At 36.2% G+C, this 21170-nt stretch overlaps 1 pseudogene; it reads right to left on the bottom strand.

The window, feature by feature from the left end:
• Window positions 1-8700: 8700 nt before the first annotated feature.
• Window positions 8701-21170, bottom strand: part of LOC116075438 — a 41477-nt pseudogene continuing 29007 nt past the window's right edge.

The raw sequence follows: 21170 nt of genomic DNA, 5'->3' as shown, positions 1-21170 counted from the left end.
CCTATTCAATATTGTACTTGAAGTCCTAGCCAGAGCAATTAGAAAACAAAAGGAGATCAAAGGGATACGAATTGGAAAGGAAGAAGTCAAATTATCACTATTTGCTGATGATATGATAGTATACTTAAGTGACACCAAAAATTCCACCAGAGAGCTCCTAAACCTGATAACTTCAGCAAAGTACCTGGATATAAAATAAACCCAATCAAATCAGTGGCCTTCCTCTACACAAAGGATAAACAGGCAGAGAAAGAAATTAGGGAAACAACACCTTTCACAATAGTCCCAAATAATATAAATACCTTTGTGTGACTCTAACTAAGCAAGTAAAAGATCTGTTTGACAAAAACTTCAAGTCTCTGAAGAAGAAATTGAAGAAAATCTCAGAAGATGGAAAGATCTCCCGTACTCATGGACTGGCAGGATTAATATAGTAAAAATGGCTACCTTGCTGAAAACAATCTACAGTTTCAATGCAATCCCCATCAAAATTCCACCTCAATTCTTCACAGACTTAGAAAGAGCAATTTGCAAATTCATTTCAAATAACAAAAAACCTAGGATAGCGAAAACTATTCTCAACAATAAGAGAACCTCTGATGGAATCACAATCCCTGACCTTAAGCTGTACTACAGAGAAATTGTGATAAAAACTGCATGTCAGGCAAGTAGATCAATGGAATAGAATTGAAGACCCAGAAAAGAACCTACTCACCTATTGATCTTTGACACTTGATCTTTGAGAATGAAACTAAAACTATCCAATGGAAAAAAGACAGCATTTTCAACAGATTGTGCAGGCTCAATTGGCAGTCAACATGTAGAAGAATGCAAATCACTCCATTCCTATCTCCTTGTACAAAGCTCAAGTCCAAGTGGATCAAGGACCTCCACATAAAACCAGATACACTGAAACTAATAGAAGAGAAAGTGGGAAAGAGCCTTGAAAACCTGGGCACAGGAGAAATTTTCCTGAACAGAACACCAATAGCTTATGCTCTAAGATCAAGAATTGACAAATGGGACTTCATAAAATTGCAAAGCTTCTGTAAGGCAAAAGACACTGTGAATAGGAAAAAAACATAACCAAGAGATTGGGAAAAGAACTTTACCAATCCTATATCTGATACAGGGCTAATTTCCAATATATACAAAGAAATCAAGAAGATAGATTCCAGAGAACCAAATAACCCTATTAAAAAATGGGGTACAGAGCTAAACAAAGAATTCTCAAATGAGGAATACTGAATGGCTGAGAAGCAACTAAAGAAATGTACAACATCCTTAGTCATCAGGAAAATGCAAATCAAAACAATCCTGAGATTCCACTTCACACCAGTCAGAATGGCTAAGATAAAAAACTCAGTGACAGCAGATGCTGGCAAAGTTGTAGAGAAATAGCAACACTCCTTCATTGGTGGTGGTATTATAAGCTGGTTCAACCACTCTGGAAATCAGTTTGGTGGTTTCTCTGGAAATTGGAAATAGTACTACCAGTGTACCTAGCTATACCCCTCCTGGACATATAACCAGAAGATGCCCTTACATGTAATAAGGACACATGCTCCACTATATTCATAGCAGCCTTATTTATAATAGTCAGAAACTGGAAACAACCCAGATGTCCCTCAACAGAGGAATGGATACAGAAAATGTGGTACATCTACACAATGGAGTACTACTCAGCTGTTAAAAAAAATGAATTTATGAAATTTTTTGGGAAATGAATGGATCTGAAGAATATCATCCCGAGTGAGCTAACACAGTCACAAAAGATCACACATGGTATACACTCTCTGATAAGTTGAGATGAAAAAAACTCAGGAAGATGGAAGACCAAAGTATGGATGCTTTGTTCCTTCTTAAAAGGGGGGTCAAAATACCCATGGAATTAGTTTCAGAGACAAACTATGGAGCAGAGACTGAAGGAAGGACAATCCAGCCTGATATAGCTGTCTCCTGAGAGGCTCTGACAGTACCTGACTAATACAGAAGTAGAGGATCACAGCCAAGTGTGTATAGGTCCCCAGTGAAGGAGCTAGAGAAAGGACCCAAGAAGCTGAAGGCCTTGCTGTCCCTTAGGACGGACAACAATATGAACTAACTAGTACCCTCAGAGCTCCCAGGGACTAAACTACCAACCAAAGAGGGTACATGTGGGACTCATGGCTCCAGCAGCATATGTATACCAGAGGATGGCCTAATCAGTCATCAGTGGGAAGAGAGGCCCTTGATTCTGTGAAGGTTCTATGCCCCAGTGTACAGGAATGCCGGGGCCAAGAAGTGGGAGAGGGTGGGTTGGTGAGCAGGGGTAGGGGGTAGGAAACAGGACTTTTTGTTTTGTTTTGTTTTGTTTTTCTCTTCTTTTTCTTTCTTTTATTTTCAGAGGGGAAACTGAGAGAGTAGATATTATTTGACATGTAAATAAAGAAAATATCTAATAAAAATACATTTATACAAGAAATCTAAATGGAGTTACCAAATAATGGGGGAGATGATATCCCAACTAGACATTCCTAGTCATCAAATAAAATCTACAGGGCCAGATATGGGTTACATCTAACTGAGTTGTTGGCCAAAGGAGCCTCACATAGCCCTTGAACGACCCAAGCTACTGCCAAGTTTACTGGTTGCTCTAAAAAAAAACGGATGGTATGATCGTACTTCTGAGTGCAACATTTAAATATTGTATTGATCATGGGAAAATTGAATTGGTGCCTAACCAGAACCTTTATCACTGTTGATTGGTGTTTGTAGTCCTGGAAGGTACTCTACACTGACCCAGCTAGAAATCCTGCCATCTACAACAATTAACTGTCTACATGATGCACTGATATGATAGTGGCACAAATGCTGTGTGAGTAACCAACCACTATCTGACAGGATTTAAGAGCCACTCCTCAAGATGGAGCCTATGCCTGACATGACTGAGGTAGGTAGTGGTTAAATGGGCCGTGGACCTAGGGAAAAACAAATGCTGTTCTGGTAATGTAACATAGCAATAAAATGACTCTTAATGACATTCTTCTCTCCCCCTAAATCCTGTTCCTCTTTTAGTCATCATCAGAAGTGTTCTTTCCTACTTCAGGAGTTGGGAAATAATTCAGAGACCCACAACAGGGTAAAGAACAGAGAGTGACAGACTTTGGAATCCTTTTGGAACATCTTAAATGGGATGTCTTCATCAGTTCCCTCTCTGCTGACATCAGGGCTCAGGGAGCTATGTGGAAGAGGAGGCAGATGGATTCAAAGAGACAGGTGGGATGGACTGACACCAAGGAAACTGTGTTAGATACAACAAGACTGACCTATTTATGAATCTACAGAGACAGTAGGAGCATATACGCGGTCTGTACAGATTCAAGTAAGATGGGATCCCTGTGCTGAGAGGAGGAAATAGACATGAGCTTCCATCCTTAACCAGAAGCTGTTTGCAATTGACAATTGCCTACAAAGGAAAAGTTTGTTTTCTCCAGCGGAGTTTCCCTGAGTAGGCCAGAAGTAGATAGCCAGTGCAAAATGAACTCAATGGCATTTTGTAGATGTTATTTATCTCATATTAATTTGTTGGGGCATTAAAAAAGACTGTATTTTGCTTATAAAAAAATAAAACCAATTGTGGGTTTATGTAACGTAACTACATTTACTTCAAAAATAAGCTGCTTTGAGGCAGTGATATACAGTTTAGCTTGCATTAAATATGATACAGGTAAAGATATAGACATACAAATATTCCCAATTTCTACAATGACCAATGAATCCCAGATACTGTAAACTGGGAATAGACAGAAACTAGATCTAAATCTCAATGTATATTGTCTCACAGAAATTAATAAGATAGCCCATGTACATCATTTATATACCTATTTTCTTGTGTGCAGTCTGCATATAGAGACTCACTAAAACAGCATAAAAGATTTACGATGCATAAAACATCAGGAAGGTTTTAAGAGTTAGGGAAAAAGCATAGAATCAATTTTTAAAGACTATTTCATGTTCAGCAACATGCCTGAGCACAGGTATGGAGAGCACACAGTTATGACTCCTGAGGATGTCAAAAGATCTAGGCTAAAAATATCAAACACAGAGATTATCTCTGGCATGAGTAAGGAGAGGAAGGTCTGAGGTAAGAAGTAATAGGTAAGGTCAAAGAGGTAACAGTATTTACATGTAAGTGACATATGGTTTGATACAAGTCACTATAAAGTTTTCAACAAAAAGTGAATTGAAGAGGACATTGGTATTAGAAAGAAATGAACATACGTTTTCATTCATATAAAAATTAAGTACTTACTAGGTCTTCAGATATGTACATCAAGTCGATTGTCAGGAGCACTAGAGATAATGGCCTAGAAGTATATGTCAGCCTAGAAGTTTATCAGCATCTAGGCAATATTCATGACCATGAGACTAGATGAAATGTTTCTTATATGAGTTCAGAACTCCAGTAATGGAGAGCTTAGGTATTTCAGCATTCATGCATCACAGGAGGGAAACTATGTCAGTAGAAGAACCTAAACTATAACACAGCAAGTTGACAGATAAACCTAAAGAGAAAGATTTAAGAATATGAATAAAATAGCTGTCAACTCTGTTAAGTAGGTCAACACATAAGAACCTTCCTTGACTGTTGATTTTTAAATCTACAAGCCCAAAGGCAATTTGAGGAAAATAATAATTCTTCAACTTCTCATGCATGATAAGGTTTAAGAAAATGAATTCACAATAATAGTTGCCTTCAGTCACAGACCTTAGGGTTTAGAAAGCAAGGACTTTCCTTTGAATTGTCCTGAAATGTTCTGTACAATTTACATGGCAAAGAGAAAACACTGATGTCTTACCTGCTTTCATCACAGAATCTTTCAGTGTGAAATAGAAAAATTGAGGAACTAATATCTCTATCTCTGTACTTGAGAGATTGGCTAAGGAAGTTATTTTGCTGACACTAAGGACAGACAACAGGTATCAGACAATACAGTCTCTGGAGGAAAAATGTGCTATAATTCTAAAAATGAATTTAACCCAATTTGTTATCCTCCTGTCAGGTCAATCTCCGGTCTACTATTCTCCTGGATACATAGTTGTATATCATTCTGAAATCATATTCCCTTTATTTGATAGCTTAACTCTCTACCAGAGACAATCCTAACTATCAAGTAAACCACTGCTTGTATTCTTGTATTTTATATATTCCAAACAAATACATTACAATCACATTCATATTCTTGAAAAATCAAATAAATGACAAAACATTGTAATATTTTTTTCTGTAGGGGCAGAAAATTTCACTAACAAGTTCTCAGCTTCTGACCATTCTTCTACTTAAACCAAGCTATAGACACTCTCCATGAGATACTGACTTCTCTAATTATGTGAGACTTTTAAAACAACTGTATGGGGTTTTAATTGCTGTTTGAGAAATCACAAGATATGTAGTAGCTTAAAATAAAGAAAACCTATCACAGAATGTCGCTGAGTCACTAAAACCTTTCCATCCTTCACCAGACCCAAATCACAACATCTGTAATCCTCTCATTCTTTCTGGAGACCCCAGGGGTGAATCTGCTTCTGCGTATTCAGCTGTTCATTAAGCTCTTTGTGTGGATTGAGGTTCTTGTTTCCTTTTTCTTATGATTGAGTTTTGTTGTGCAGGTTCAAGCACTGCCTCAATGTAAAGTAGATGATGGCAACTTTCAAAACATCAATGGAAAGTTCACTTCTTTGTGTACTTATAGCTTCTATGGCATCTCTGTATCTTAATCAGACCTTATTCATAACTGAGACATTGTTTGCCTTACAGTAAACAGTTTGTCTTAGTCCTAATTTTGTAATATCATTAAGTGCCCAATTTTCAGATTTAAAATTGTAGTTTTATCAATAATATCTCTCATGCAACTGTTAACAGTAATATTTAGTCAGATAGGCATTCGAGTAGAAGCTTGCTAAGACATGTGGAAACAGGAACAAAAAATCCTTTAATACGCTTTGTACATTATGAGATTTATAGTATTATAACATAAATTGTTTCTAATTAATACTAGCATAGAGTTACATAAACACATTCTAGCTTGCATGAATTTAAAGAAAAAGAGAAAAAATTGCTTTGATTTTTATATTCTTACATTAAAAAAGCAAGAATGTTTTGCTTGGGAAATCATTCTTATTTTGTAATCAAAGCATTGACTATGTGCTCTAATTCAAAAATAAATCTCTAGGACATGTAGCTATTATCACATTATAACTCAAGATGTGTGCCTTGAGAATATTTTTCATAATTCACTTATAATTAATGCCTTCAAACATTTCTCATATAATGATGATTTAGCTTACTAAGATATGGAAACCAGTCAATATAATTTTACCACATAATACTCAACTGTTTCTATGAAAATGCAAATTAAAAAGCAAAGTATTAGGCAAACTGAATTTGCATGCATATGGTGTATATATATAAAATGATTCTGAATATTGGATATCATTACCCAATCATTACACTCATAGACCATAATAAGGAACAAGAGGAATTTGCCATATAAAAGACATTAACAAAATGGAAATTTTTACAGGCGTACAATTTATATCCTAAGCCCTAACAAGACCTGAATGCCAAAATCAATACAGCTAAAAAAATAAAGGTAAAAGCAGCATTTCTTACAGCTACTGAAGAATATCTCTGTAGGGAATAAACTTAATGAGGTTAGATATTATCTAGATCTTTTCAAAAGGATTTAAAAACACATTACTGTCTTTTCTCCTTAAAACCTGGGTTAACTCACTGAGGTGTGTGTAGTATAGTAATGCAAAGGTTAACACAGAATTTTGATGTTAGCCAGCTGAGTTGAGCTTTGAGTTGCAGATCTATTATTCACTCATAATATTTTACAGCATTTCTTGAGATTAGTATTTACTGTTTTTATACATATAAAATATATTTTAGACTGTTACCTCTGTTAAATGCAATTATAAACCTATTTTTAAAGATTTTTTTATCTTTTAAAAAATGTATGGGTATATGTGTTTGTGTGATTATATGTAGTTAGGTTGTAGTAGAGGCTAGAAATGGATGTTCAGTCCCCAGCAGCTGCAGTTATACACTACTCTGCACTGATATATATGTGTGAGTGCTAGGAAATGAATTCAGATCATCTTCAACAGAAGCAAGTCCTTTTAACGGGTGAGCCATCTCTCAGGTTTCTTACTAAGCAATACATTAAATGTTTATATATATAACTTAAGTATATCCTATATCTTCCACTAAAATGACTACAAAAATCACTGTTTTGTTAGTTTTCTAATGCTTTCTAAGATAATGAACACTATAAAGATAGTTTTTATGGAATGATCAGTGAAGTTTATAAAGTTAAATATTGACAAGTTTCTTGCCTCCATAATACTTCAGTTTAGTAGATGCCTATGAACATACATACTGCTGGTAAGCATGGTTAAAGTTCATATTTAGGTGATTTGTTAATTTTAGTGTGTTTATAGAAAGGAAGCTGATGTAAGAGATTGAGCAATGTTATCAAGAAGAAACTCTTGTATAGGTGTATTAAAATTATGTTTTATTAAATTTGGGGTTTTATACAAATTTTTCCAGATAGATTATGATGGTTTGAATAAAAATGGACACAGGTGGCTCATGGATTTGAATAGTTGGACATGAAGAGTCCACTATTTTAATTGATTAGGAGGTATGACTTTGTTGTAGGAAATGTCTCACTGAAGATGGGCTTTGTGGTTTCAAAAGATCATAAAAATCCCAGAGTCTCTCTTTCAGGTCCTTTTTAGATCTGGTCATAGAATTCTTAGTACTTTTCTCCAGGACCATATCAGCCAGCATATTGTCATACTTTTTGGCTTGATTAAAACAAACTAAACTGCTGAAATTGTAAACAAGTCCCAATTAAAAGCCTTCCTTTATAAAAATTGCCATGGTCATGGTATCTCTTCACAGCAATCGAACACTGATTAAGACAGGAGGTGGTATCAAAGAGCAGAGCTTTATAGGTCTGACCACGCTGTTTGCTGACAAAATGTGGACTTTGGGACTTTGGATTAGGAAAGCAGTTGAAAACCTTAAGTGGTGCTTAATGGGCATCTTAGTCAAAACGTAAAAGACAGTGATGCTGGGAGCAATGTAGATTATGGCCACCTCGCTCAAGAGGAGGAGAAGAATATTAATGAGTAGCCCAGACTATTCTGGTAAAATTTTGGCAATGAATGTGACTGCTTTTGGTTCTTATCTAAAAAAAAATCTTCCTGAAGCTAAAATGAACCATTTAGGATTAATGGCATTGTCAGAGGAGATTTCTTAAAGGCCTCATATTGACTCTCTTGTATCATTACTTGTGACCACTATTTGGCTGATGTATAAAGAAAAGTTGAGCTATAAAACTCAATCCAATCCAAACCAAACCAAACAAAAATACCATTTGAGGAGGAAAAAAAAGCACCAGGAAGTGTTATAGCACTAAGTCCTGTGCTCAAAGCAGTAAAATGTTTTAAGAAAATTCTGATGCTCAATGGAGTAAATCCAGTGGTTCCCTGAAGACAAGATCCCACCATCCAAACTTCCAATTTGTGAGGAGTTAAAGAAATGATTAATCAATAATGCAAAGTATCAACACAGATAGGTAATGATACTATATTTAAATGACAGGACCATGTTCTAGCTCAATTAAGAAGCAGCACTTGGCAGCTTCAGCCACATGATTCCCACTTTAGAGTCAAGGTTACAAGAAAGAACTTGTATAATCTCCCTTTGGGCTTAAGGAAAGCCACTGACACAATGAATGTGTCATAGGTGTCTATGCATGGAGGCCTGGAGAAGCCGTTACATAAAGCAGAAAAGGTGAAGTCTAGATTTTATTGGAGACACCAAGATGCTGGGGATGACAGAGCCATGGAAGACTTGCTAAACAGATATATAGGCTGCATACAGAACAAAGATGGAAGGAGTTAGAGATCTGAAGGGCACCTTGACATCAGACATGTAGATTCAGAATTTAGAGTTTACCTTACTGATTTTTAGTCATTCTGTGGTTCAGTGTTTCCTTCCTGCCCTCTCTTCCCTCACTTTTGGGTGGTAATGTATAGTTTGTGCTACTGTATATGGGAAGCAGGTGATCTGTTTTTTTACTTTGATTTTGTAGGAGCCTATAGTTAAATGATTGCTTTGAATCTCAGAAGAGGCATTGAATTGGACTTTTAAACAGTGGGAAGAATGTGATACTGTGGAAACTTTTGGAGTTGGGCTGGGTCTATATTTGTTTTATGTTATGACAATAAGCCTACAGGGGCCAGGAAGTGGAATGTGGTGGTTTGAATAGGAATGTCCCTCATAGGCTCATAGGTTTGATTGCTTAATCATCAGGGAGTAGCATTATTTGGAAGAATTGGGAGTTGTGTCCTTGCTGGAGGAAATATGTTACTGGGTTTGCTCTGCGGTTTCAAATCAACATGCAAGACTCAGTGTATCTCTCTTCAAAAATAGCTGCATCATGAAATGCCCGTTTCAACATGGGTGATAGCAACTAGGGCTGGGAATTTGGAACACTGCACAACCTAAAGAAATAGCAACAGATTGTCTCTGCTAGGTATTTCCCTTATTCTGAACATCTTCCAGGTAGTCTGGTTTGTCTGGGATTCTCCAGACCATGTGACTGGGCTTATTTCTGCTTCTTTCTTTCAGCTTGGCTTGTCTAAGACCATCTCTTAGAAATCCTTCCCAGTAACATTTCATGGAGACAGATGTACATAGTGAATCTGGTCAATTTCAGGGAATTGCCAAGGCCTTTCTGTTGTTTATTTCATGTGTTTAAGAAACTTCCAAGCCGGGCGGTGGTGGCGCACGCCTTTAATCCCAGCACTTGGGAGGCAGAGGCAGGCGGATTTCTGAGTTCGAGGCCAGCCTGGTCTCCAGAGAGAGTTCCAGGACAGCCAGGGCTACACAGAGAAACCCTGTCTCGAAAAAAAACCAAAAAAAAAAAAAAAAAAAAAAAAAAAAAAAAAAAAAGAAACTTCCCTGTAGTATGGGATATTGCACCTCACCCTAGAATATCCTGTTGTTTTCCATTGCCTGTAATCATATTGTGTCCTAAAGACTTTCACCTTAGAATATCTCATTGTTTGACTGTTTTACTTGTCTTCTGATATCTTTTTTAATAATCCATTGTTTCTCCTCCTTTTTGATTTCCTGTCTCTTAATAAGATCCCCATCAAGATGGACAGTTTTAATCTCACAAGACATGACCTCACAACAGCAGTATAACATAATTTTTTAAATTGCTTATATTCATAAAAGGTTCAGCTGTAGCTATGGGATTCAAGTACAGAAGTAAGATGATTAAATTTAAAAGCTTTTACTATAAGGTAAGAGATACTCTGCTAGAATAAAATGTTGGAAGTAGAGTTTTCATGAAGTAACCAGATGTACATATTTTGAAACTAGAACAAGCATAATATTCAAATGATTATTAAAGAATAAGCAACCAGACAGGTGTAATTATCATTAATTATGATATAAAGGACTGTGGTAAAAGTAGAAAGAAATATTAATTAGATTTATTTTAATTCATGTTAAGTTATTTATAGAATAACTTGGTAGGATTAATTTAATGATATGATAACTTCTGGTTATAAGGTAGTTTCATATTCTTCCCCATATACTCATTTTAGGCGTATTTAACTTTGTGAGTAGTTATACAAAGGAAGTAGTAAATACATGATATTGAAGTTGAAAGTTACTAATGGATGTAAAATGTAGTTATGGCTGGTTAAGAAGAAAAGTAAATTTTGATTAGCATACATTAAAATGTTTATGGGTAGAGGGGAGAATTGATCACAGGATGTTAGTAATGATGTGTACCATGTCATGGTATATAAAATGGCATATAAAAATGAATATATATCATTCATGTGGATAAAACTCTTCTAATTTATAGATATGTGTGTGTGTATCTGCATTTATAATTGGTCCTTTACTTAATGGTTTAAGAAATAATCTGTTAGGAGAATCACAAATTGGGGAAAATATCTTGAATTACAATTTAAATAGTAGAGAAAGTCTAAGGTCTACTCAACAGCTGAAATTATTGACTTCAGACAGGCACCTTGACAGTTAATCTATAGAGATAGGAGATAACATAGACCTTAAGAATTCCTAGATGTGATGGAGATAGATAATATCTGCAAAAATGTTTCAATTTTCTAATTGGTTTAAGAAATAAGGTTATTGTAAAAGACTGAAAATCTTATGAGGTTTAGTACAGGAATTGAGGAAACATGGTTAGTGTGATCTCCCTGCCACAGCCCCGGGGTTGAAGAGGCACACCTGTGGTGCGAAATGCTGACTGCAGCCTCTGAGATCAAAGACTGCGGACAAGCAGCTCACCTCTGTCGGAATTGCCTTTGAAGTCCCTTCCTCAGGTCTCACATTTAAGTTAAAAGCTTGATTGTTGTTGGTTTCGTTTTTTTTTTTTTTTTGCCTTACTATAAAAACACTCTGCACCCAAAGTAAACCACACCTTGATAAAGTTTTCTTGGTGTCGTCTCTTTGTCTCTCTCACTCGCTTATTTCCACAGGTCCTCAATAATCTCCAGTCCGAGACAAGCCACGATCTTATGGGCTCTGCTGGCCGGACCCCCACAGGTTAGGTCCAGCCTACTTATGCTCTGTGGTTGATGGTTCCCTCTCAGGGAAACCCTAAGGGTTCAGGTTAGTTGACTACTTTGCTCTTTAGGGTTACTTCCTACTCCTCTGGGTTCCTCAAACTTTCCTCCAATGGTTCCTCAAGTCTCCCCAAGCCACCAAATGTTTGACTTTTGGTCTCTGCATTTGCTTCAATCACATCTGACTCTGGGTGGAGATTCTCAGAGGATAGTTACGCTAGGCTCCTGGCTGCAATCATTAATAGTATGAGGGATTGCTTCTTGCCTGTGGGATGGGTATCACAGTAGGTTGGTCATTTCCTCAGTCTCTGCTACACACTTGTCCCTGCTATTCTATCATCATTATTTTTTTTTCTTTATTTACATTTCAAATTTTATCCCCTTTCATCATTTCCCCTCTGAAAACCTCCCTATCCCACTCCTCTTCCCCTGCTCACTAACCCACCCACTCCTGCTTCCCTGCCCTGGCATCCCCTTACACTGGGGAATTGAACCTTCAGGACTAATTTTAAGTCTAAGGTTTTGTGAGTGGGTTGGTGTTCTTATCCTGCCTGTGTATATTGGATGTTGAAGTAGAACTAGTCCCAATTTTGTCAGAAACCACCAGATTTACTTTCAGAGTGGTTCAACAAGTTTGTACTCCCCCGCAAGGGAAGTGTTCCCCTTGCTCCACATCCTTTCTAGGATGTGCTGTTCCTTAAGGTTTTGATCTTAGCCATTCTGATGTATAAGGTGGAATATCAGAGTCATTTTACTTTGCATTTCCCTTATAACTAAAGATTTTGACCATTTCCTTAAGTGGTTCTTAATCACTTGAGATTCTTCTGTTGAAAATTCTGTTTCACTCTGTACCCCTTTTTAAATTTGGTTTACCTTAATGTGTTCTTTATATATTTTGGATATTAGGTCTCTATGTAGGATTAGTGATGATTTTTCTCCAATCCCTAAGCTGCTGTTTTGCCTCATTGATAGTGTCCTTTGATTTGCAGAAGTGTTTCAGTCTTATGTGGTCCCATTTATTAGTTGTTGAACTTAATGCCTGAGCTATTGTTTTGTTCGGGATGCCTTGTCATGTACCACTTTCTCTTCTAGTAGATTTAGTGTATCTGGTTTTACGATGAGGTCATTGATTCACTTGGGGTATGAGTTTTATACAGGGTTATAGGTACGGGTTTGCATTCTTCTACATGCAGGTGCAAAGATAGACTTGCAAAATTTGTTGAGTATGGCATTATTTTTCCTTTGTATGGTTTTGGCTTGTTTGTCAAAATTCAAGAGTCTATTGGCGTGTAGGATTATTTTGGCTCGTCAAATCAATGTCATTGCTCAGCCTGTCTGATTCTGTACCAATACCATGCAGTTTTATTACTATGTCTCTGTAGTAAAACTTGAAAAAGAACAATTCCAGAAGTATTTTTTTTTCAGAATTGTTTTAGCTATCCTGGGTGTTTTGTTTGTTTATATGAAATTGAGAACGGTACTTTCAAAGATGATAAGGAATAGTTTTGGAATTTTGATGTAATTACATTGAATCTGTAGATTGCTTTTGGTAAGATGACCATTTTTACTATGTTAATTCTATCTAACCATAAGCATGAGAAATCTTTTTATCTTCTGACATGTTCAATTTATTTCTTCAAAGACTTGAAATTCTTGTCTTACAGACCTTTCACCGAATTGTTCTGCTTTAAAACCTGCCTCTGATTTCCACAAACTGAACTGCACTGATTGCCCAAACTCAACAGAACTGTATGACTTCAGCTTGGACCAGTGCCTCATTAATTTTGATGGAACCCATAGTTCTTTATCCCCTGTGGGAATATAGACAAAACCTCCTTCCCAATACAAGATATTCCCAGACTTCCATTCTGATATTAAAACATCTTTAAAATGTACATGTTAATTTAATTCAGCAGACTTTTCCCCCTACAACCCAGTGTCTTTCAGCTAATCTTATTCTTTTTTCTATTTATCAAGGCATAATTATAACTTTATGAGTTGACACGTATCTAGACAATTATGCACTCAGTTTCCTAGCCTGGCTCCATGCCAGAGAGTCAAGCTTTTCAACCATTTAAACAGAAATAATCAAACTATATTACGTAATATGTCAGTATATAGTGTCTCCAATACCTACTTTAGTTTTTTCTAGTTGCTCTGTGGAATGCTGATAGGAAATGCCTGAGTCATATTGTTTGTTGTAAAGGGTATAAGCCTTTGGGGTATAAAGTGTACCCCTTTAGGTACTTTCCCGTTGGCAAGGGATTACCACACCTAGCTCTTGCTGATCTGCATTCATTTGTCCAATGCCTATCCATATCATACCTTTTATAAATCCTAGAAGTCTGGGTTCTTCTAGAGAAGTTTCTAGAATATACTTGTCTACAATCCCCTTTCAAATATCCTTGTCTCCCTCCAAAAAAAGGGGAAATAATTTGTAATCTAGGATTATTGGCCACTGCTTGTCCAACTACATAGCCATTAATGTCAATATCAGCAGTAATTTTAATCCATTCATCCATGGGTCTTTTAAAAGTCTAACAACTTTTTACATTGTGCATTTACATTTTAAAAAGCTAAAGTTTCAATTAATACCAATTCTCATCTGTATATGCTATTGTCCGGTTTATAGCAGATCCTATGCTATGTAAGAAGCTAGTAAAAATATGGGTCTTTGCATAATCTTTCTATCTAACATAGACCTTTTCCTTATTTCTCTATTATCCCATAATCTTAAAGCTAATAAAGTACATTGTACAAAAATAGAATCAGGAAATTGCATCTCCTTTTGTAAATCAACATACTGACCTTTACCCAACTACTGATCTTTCATGATGTTAACACATTTAGGCCTGTTTTGATAGCAGAGATAGAGGTAGCACTGTAGGTTCAATACCTATCTTGATCCTCAATTTCTTTAGGTTCAAAAATTAAGTACTTCCTGTTCTCTTACCTTCTCTAAATTTTGTCAAGTCTTTGTACTATCATTGTTAATATTTTTTGTTGTTTGCCTATTTTTTAACTCTTTTTGAGAGGTTTTATATATAAAGATTGCAATTGAAAGGAGAGAAGGTTTTACTCTGGTGGTCACAGATGTAGTAAGTCCTGAGCGGACTCTTTTCTTTCCTTCCTTCCTTCCTTCCTTCCTTCCTTCCTTCCTTCCTTCCTTTCTTCCTTTCTTTCTTTCTTTCTCCCCCCTCTCTCTTTCTTTCTTTCTCCCTTTTTCCTTTCTTTCTTCTTTTTTCTTTTTTTCTTTTTCTTTTTTTCAAGAAATGGTTTCTCTGTAGTCCTGGCTGTCCTGGAATTCACTCTGTAGACAAGGCTGGCCTCAAACTCAGAAATCCGCCTGCCTCTGCCTCCCAAGTCCTAGGATTAAAGGCGTGCACCACCACCACCCAGATATTTCTTTCTTTCTTTCTTTCTTTCTTTCTTTCTTTCTTTCTTTCTTTCTTTCTTTCTTTCTCTCTCTTTCTGTCTTCCTTCTTTCCTTTTTCTTTCTTTTCTTTCTTTCTTTCTTTCTTTCTTTCTTTCTCCTTTTTTGATAAGGCCCCAGGGAATTTAGAGGTCTGGTTAGGTGGGTGTGAGGAAATCCTCATGGAGAAGGAGGTAAGGGGGGGAAAGAGGTATGGAAGGTGGAACAGTCAGAGGGTGGACTGGGAGGGGAATACAACCTGGTGTGTTGAAAGAAAGAAAGAAAGAAAGAAAGAAAGAAAGAAAGAAAGAAAGAAAGAAAGAAAGAAAGAAAGAGAGAAAGAAAGAAAGAAAAAAGAATAATAAAAACATAAAATTTAAAGAAAATAGTTTATATAGTATAAACTCTCAACTTAAATATGGAGGACTGAGAAGGCTTTTTTCAAGATACAGTTCTATCCCCTCAAGTCCTACTGTTGCTCTCAAGAGATCATGTTTAGAGCAGAAAGAGTCTGTCTATATAATTAAAACTGTATTTTGGGTTGGCTTAGTATGATTCATTGTCTCAGAAGCTCCTATACCTCCAGAGTCTTCAAAAAACTGATACTTTTCCTGGAGACAATGACAGGCAAAATTTTCCTCTGCAGTTCTCTGTCAAATGGCTCCTGTCCTCTGTTATAACCTCTGCAATGGGGTGGGCTTTCCCACCATCTATGTTCGGTTTTTCTTCCAACAATATGGGTGTCAGATGCAAATGCCTCTTTTATTTCTTTAGATGATGGGATAATATGAGAGCTGTACCCAAGCTGAGCAAATACATGGTTTGGGCTAAGCCCAGAGTATTTATTTCCTATGTCTAGAGATAGTTTTAACTATCTCTAGTTAAAGATAGAGATAAGGCTAAGATCTGGAAATTTCTAGCCTAGGTACATTCAAATCTTCCAAGTTGACTGATACAAACTGGCTTCTTTCAGCTTTTTACTGAATTGTTCTGTCTGAGAAAAATCTACCTCTGAATTCCCTGAACTGAACTGTCCTAACTGCATAAACTGAATGGAACTGCACAAACTCAACTAAACCCAACATCATTTAAATGAACTGCACCAAACTGCACTGAACTGAACTCAACTGAACTCGACTACATTTCCTGAACTCAAGTAAATTGTGCTCAGTGAACTTCCCTCCACCCTATTTCACTCTGCACTGCTGTAAAGAACACTCTCCTGTCTCTATGGATGAGAGTCAGGCATATTATATCTCTTATTCATCCTGCCAAATCTTTTTTTTTCTGTTTTGTCATTTTGTCTGCACCTTAATTAGATGTCACTTTCAAATTTGGTTGCTTCATTTTACAAATTAGCCTTACCTTCATTGATTGGGATTCCTAAAAGGTAGAGTAGCCATATTGCTAGATTAAAATTCTCAACACTAGTCATGTTGAGATAATATTCAACTGTACTCCTTCCATTCATCTATCTCCTATACTCCTTACAGTTTCTCTTCTGCCATGTTTATGAATTTTGGGTGTGTTGGAGGTTGGTTGATGTTGAACCACACATACCCTAAGACAAATTGTCCCAGATTTTTACTGTATTTTTAGCACCCCAAAAATTACAAAGGGAGGGAGGGAAGGTAATTGAATGAAAGGGAGGAAAGAAGAGAAAGACAGAGAAATAATATGCAAGCACTGGTAAATGACAAAAAACACTATGACAAAAGAAGAAAAGTCTATAAAACAAAGACTTGAAAATCATATTCACACATCGACTGAATCACTGAACCTAACTACATTTCAACCACACAGGAATCTTAAGTTTTGTATATCACACAAATAATGGTAACTATCTCCTAAAAATACTAAACTCAAGCATCACTAACAGCAATCTAAAAATATCACTGGTAACTAGTCATTTAGGTACCTCAGCAAGCAAAGGTCTTATCTTATCTCTCAAGAGAAGAATCATGGAATTGGTTTCTGTGTCTTTCCTCTGAAGAGAAAAACCATGGTATAAATCTGCTTTGAGTCATAGACTAACAGACAATTCACTAGATCTATAGAAGTAGGATGAGCAGTGCTAAATACTTAAGTATAATGTATGCCAGTTGTAGGCTTGTCAAGTCCTCTTTCCAATACCTAGAAGCATATATGTACTTCCACTTATAATACCCAGTGTTTAGGCTATGAACTACACAGTCTAAACACAACATAAGGAAGTACAAAGACCAACACAAAGACAACAGAGCAACAACTGGTCCTCTGTCTTTGTTAAGTACAAGTATATTAAGAGAAACAAAACTCAGAAACATAGTGACATTCTCAACTTTGTGGAGACAATTTACCACATATAAACAGGCTGACTTTCATACTTAAGCTTAAACAAATTCTACACTATGCTGTCTGACACTGTTCACTCCTCCTTCTTACTGTTTTTAAAATATATATGTATATACACATATATACATATATACACATATACACATATATATGTGTATATGTGCATATATACGTATGTGTATACATATATATATATGTATGTATATATATATATATATATATATATATATATATATATATATATATATATATATATATATATATTGCACTGGGGGAATAGTTCATGTCTCAGTCATCCTAGTGCTGGGATTATTTTAGGTTTTCTATTATTTTATTCTTTCATTCTAGCTTTACCTGAAGCTAGCATATCACCTTCTTTCTTTGTATTGATTTCACCTTATCCTAATGTTCTCTCTCCTTTTTTCTATATTGTTTAACAACAATTGCTAGTCTCATATTTTATTTGATTCCCATGATCACCTAAATAAGACCCCATCATCTTCCACCATTTTTCTTCTTTCATGAAAGCTGTTGAAATGGATATAAAGATTGTTTTAATTGGCTGCTGTTATATTTTCCCAGATGCTTCTGTTTTTAGTAAATCAGTATAAGAGTAGTTAAAGCGATTATGCTCCTTTTCTTCAAGACAGATGGATATAGAAGTAAGTTACTGGTCATCCAGTCAGTGTGGGAAAAGTTATTACTAAATTATACTAAAATCTTGAATTACTCATGGTTCTCTATGAAACAGAACCTATAGGATAGTTATTGTGTATATAAACAAACACAACACGCACACACACACACACACACACACACACACACACACATACATACACATATAAATCAAATGGATAAGACACCAGCCCTGCCACCACTGTCACACTCTGTGTATTCATCCAGCTCAAGATAATATGCACATTCTTGGGGTCTGGCATCATCCCCTTGGCAGTGTCATAGACTCCAAATTAGGCAGCTCTGTAGAAGATGATGCACTGAACAGAGACACTGAAACCATGGTAGAGACCTTTCAGGCCGTCAGACTTGAAGATCTTGGTGAGACAGTCACCCAGCTCATTGAACTCATTCTGCGAAGATCCCTTGTCCACATTGTCAGTCAGCCTGGTCCTAGCAAAGTCCAGCGGGTAGACAAAGCAGAGGGAGGTAGCCCCAGCTGCCCCACTAGAGGCCAGGTTACTGGAAAAGTAGTTCCAGAACTGCTTATGACGATCCAGGAAGATCTGTTTGTATATGTCCTTGAAGGCGAAGTTTAGGGCTTGGGTGGGGAAGTACCGGATCACATGGGCCAGGTTACCCCTCCAGAAGGACAGAAAGCCCTGCTCCTTGGGGATTCTCACAGAACAATCAATGATGCCTTTGCACTGTTTGTCTGCACTGATCTGTTTGCTTACCAGCAATGTGTGTGTGTGTGTGTGTGTGTGTGTAATTTTTTACACCAAGTCTGTTGAAATATTAACAATAGTTGTTAGAATACCTTTTCAGTGTTCTAACCAGGACAGTTTCTTGATAGTCACTATTTCTCAGTCAATGGTGAAATATAAGACATGGTAGTTATGATATCAGTGAAAGAATTCAATGGAAGGAGCAACAAAGTCAGTCGACACAGGGATATGAAGGAAGGCAAACACTATTTCTTTTGCTGTGGCCCTTTTAACTGAGCTTCAACTAGAAGGTACTTGTCCCATTTCAGGTGGGTATTCAATATTAATTAAAGCAATCAGGACAACTTAACAGTTGAGGCTATCAGATGACACTAATCTGTGGCAAGTTGTCATTAAAAAAATTTATCATATAACCAGTCCCATTTAAAATTTCAAATGGTTGCAAAAAAGCTAAAAGAATATAGGTGACTAAAAATATCCAGTAAACTAACCCAAGAACCCAAGCTAAGCAAGACTGATGGAAGACATCCTGGGAATGAGAAAAATTAAATCAATATAACTTCTCCAAAACTGTTCAACTCCATAGAAGTAAAATCAAGAGAAATTATATATAAAATAAAAATAGTAGAATTGGCTAAACCAAAGGTAATACGTTCAAATGTTGGAAGTGTAAACTTATATGAGTTCCTTGTTCTTTTAATTTTAATTTATTATTTCTCAGATTATAAAATAATCACAATATTTCTACATTTCTTTTCTTCTTCTACCTACTCCATATATCCTTGTTCTCTTTTAAACTTACGGCATCCTTTTTTCAATAATTCTTACTATATGTATATATGCAAATGTATATACCTGTATATTCCAAAATATAACTTGCTCCATCTGTATATTGTCCCTTGTTTATATTTTCAGTGGTGACCATTAGGTTTTATATACCCAACTGGTTTGTTTTCCTGAAGAAGACCTTCTCCCACTCTCAGCCTTCCCAGTTGGCTACCACACTTCTGTAGTCTTGAGGTCTCATGGGCTTTTCATTTATCAATAGACTTTTGCATGTCTGTTGGTGCCATACTTGCTCAGCTTATTTTTAAGCATATATGTTTGTGAGACTTTGACATTTCTAAGAGACAGAGTTTCACAGTAAAATCCCCTACTTCTTAAATATTTCCTACTTTCTCCTCTATAATGCTTACTGAGTCATATATATGTTTTTGTATGCACTGATTTTTTGATGGTTTCCTATAGTGGATCTTTCTTGAGGAAAGGTGAAGATTATACTTATCTGTGGGTATGAGGACATATTCTGATTGTCATTCGCAAATATGCTGGTTCAGTTGAGGAGTGGCTGTAGGTTTTCTTCCCATACCTATGACGTTACTAGCCTTGAGTAGTTAGGTTTGCTGTTTGTTTGTTTGTTTGTTTGTTTTTCAGTCAATGAAAAATGTCCTCTATAGATATAATGTAGAAAAAGGCAGATTGTTGATCTTAGGGATGAAGTTGCTGAATTAAAATGTTCAGATGACAAAAACAATAAGATAGCATGAACAAAGACTTTAACAGGTACAAGTATTCATATACAGAGCCAATTTTGAATAATTCGATTAGAAAAATCAGAATAAAATGTAAGGGCATAGGAATGGAGGAAGAGTCCTACCTCCAAGGCCCAGAAAATATCTTCAAGAAAATCACAAAAGAAAATTTTACCAACTTAAAGAAAGAGATGGCTACAAACAAATAGGAGGCTTACAGTGAAACAAATAGATTAGACCAGAAAAGAAACTTGTCCAGCCACATAATAATACAAACACTAAATATACAGAGCAAAGAAAGAATATGAAAAGCTACAGGGGAATATATCAAGGAACATATAAGGGCTGGCCTTTCATAATTGTACTGGACTTCTCAACAGAGACTCTAAAATGAAGAGTGGCTTAGGCAGATGTCTTTCAGTCTCTAAGAGACCACAGATACCATCCCAGACTACTATGTACAGCAAAATATTCCACCCTTATAGCTGGAAAAAAAACCAAAACATACCATGACAAAACCTATTTTAAACAATATTATCCACAGACCCCAGCACTATCAAAAAATACTAGAAGGAAAACTCCAGCCCCAAGGAGGTGTTCTACTCTCAAGAAAACACAGTAAATAAGTAACCTCCAGTCTGAAAAAAAACAAGATAAGGGAATCACACACACATACACACACACACACACACACACACACACACACACACACACACAAATATACAACAACCTCCAACATCAATATAACAGGAATTAAGCATTGGTCTCTCAACATCAATGGACTCATTTCCCAGTTGAAAAAAATTAAAAAAAAAACCC

This window comes from Mastomys coucha, unplaced genomic scaffold (assembly GCF_008632895.1).
Source record: "Mastomys coucha isolate ucsf_1 unplaced genomic scaffold, UCSF_Mcou_1 pScaffold3, whole genome shotgun sequence".
Taxonomy (NCBI): domain Eukaryota; kingdom Metazoa; phylum Chordata; class Mammalia; order Rodentia; family Muridae; genus Mastomys; species Mastomys coucha.
The sequence above is the reverse complement of the archived record's forward strand: the minus strand, read 5'-3'. Positions and strand labels throughout refer to the sequence as shown.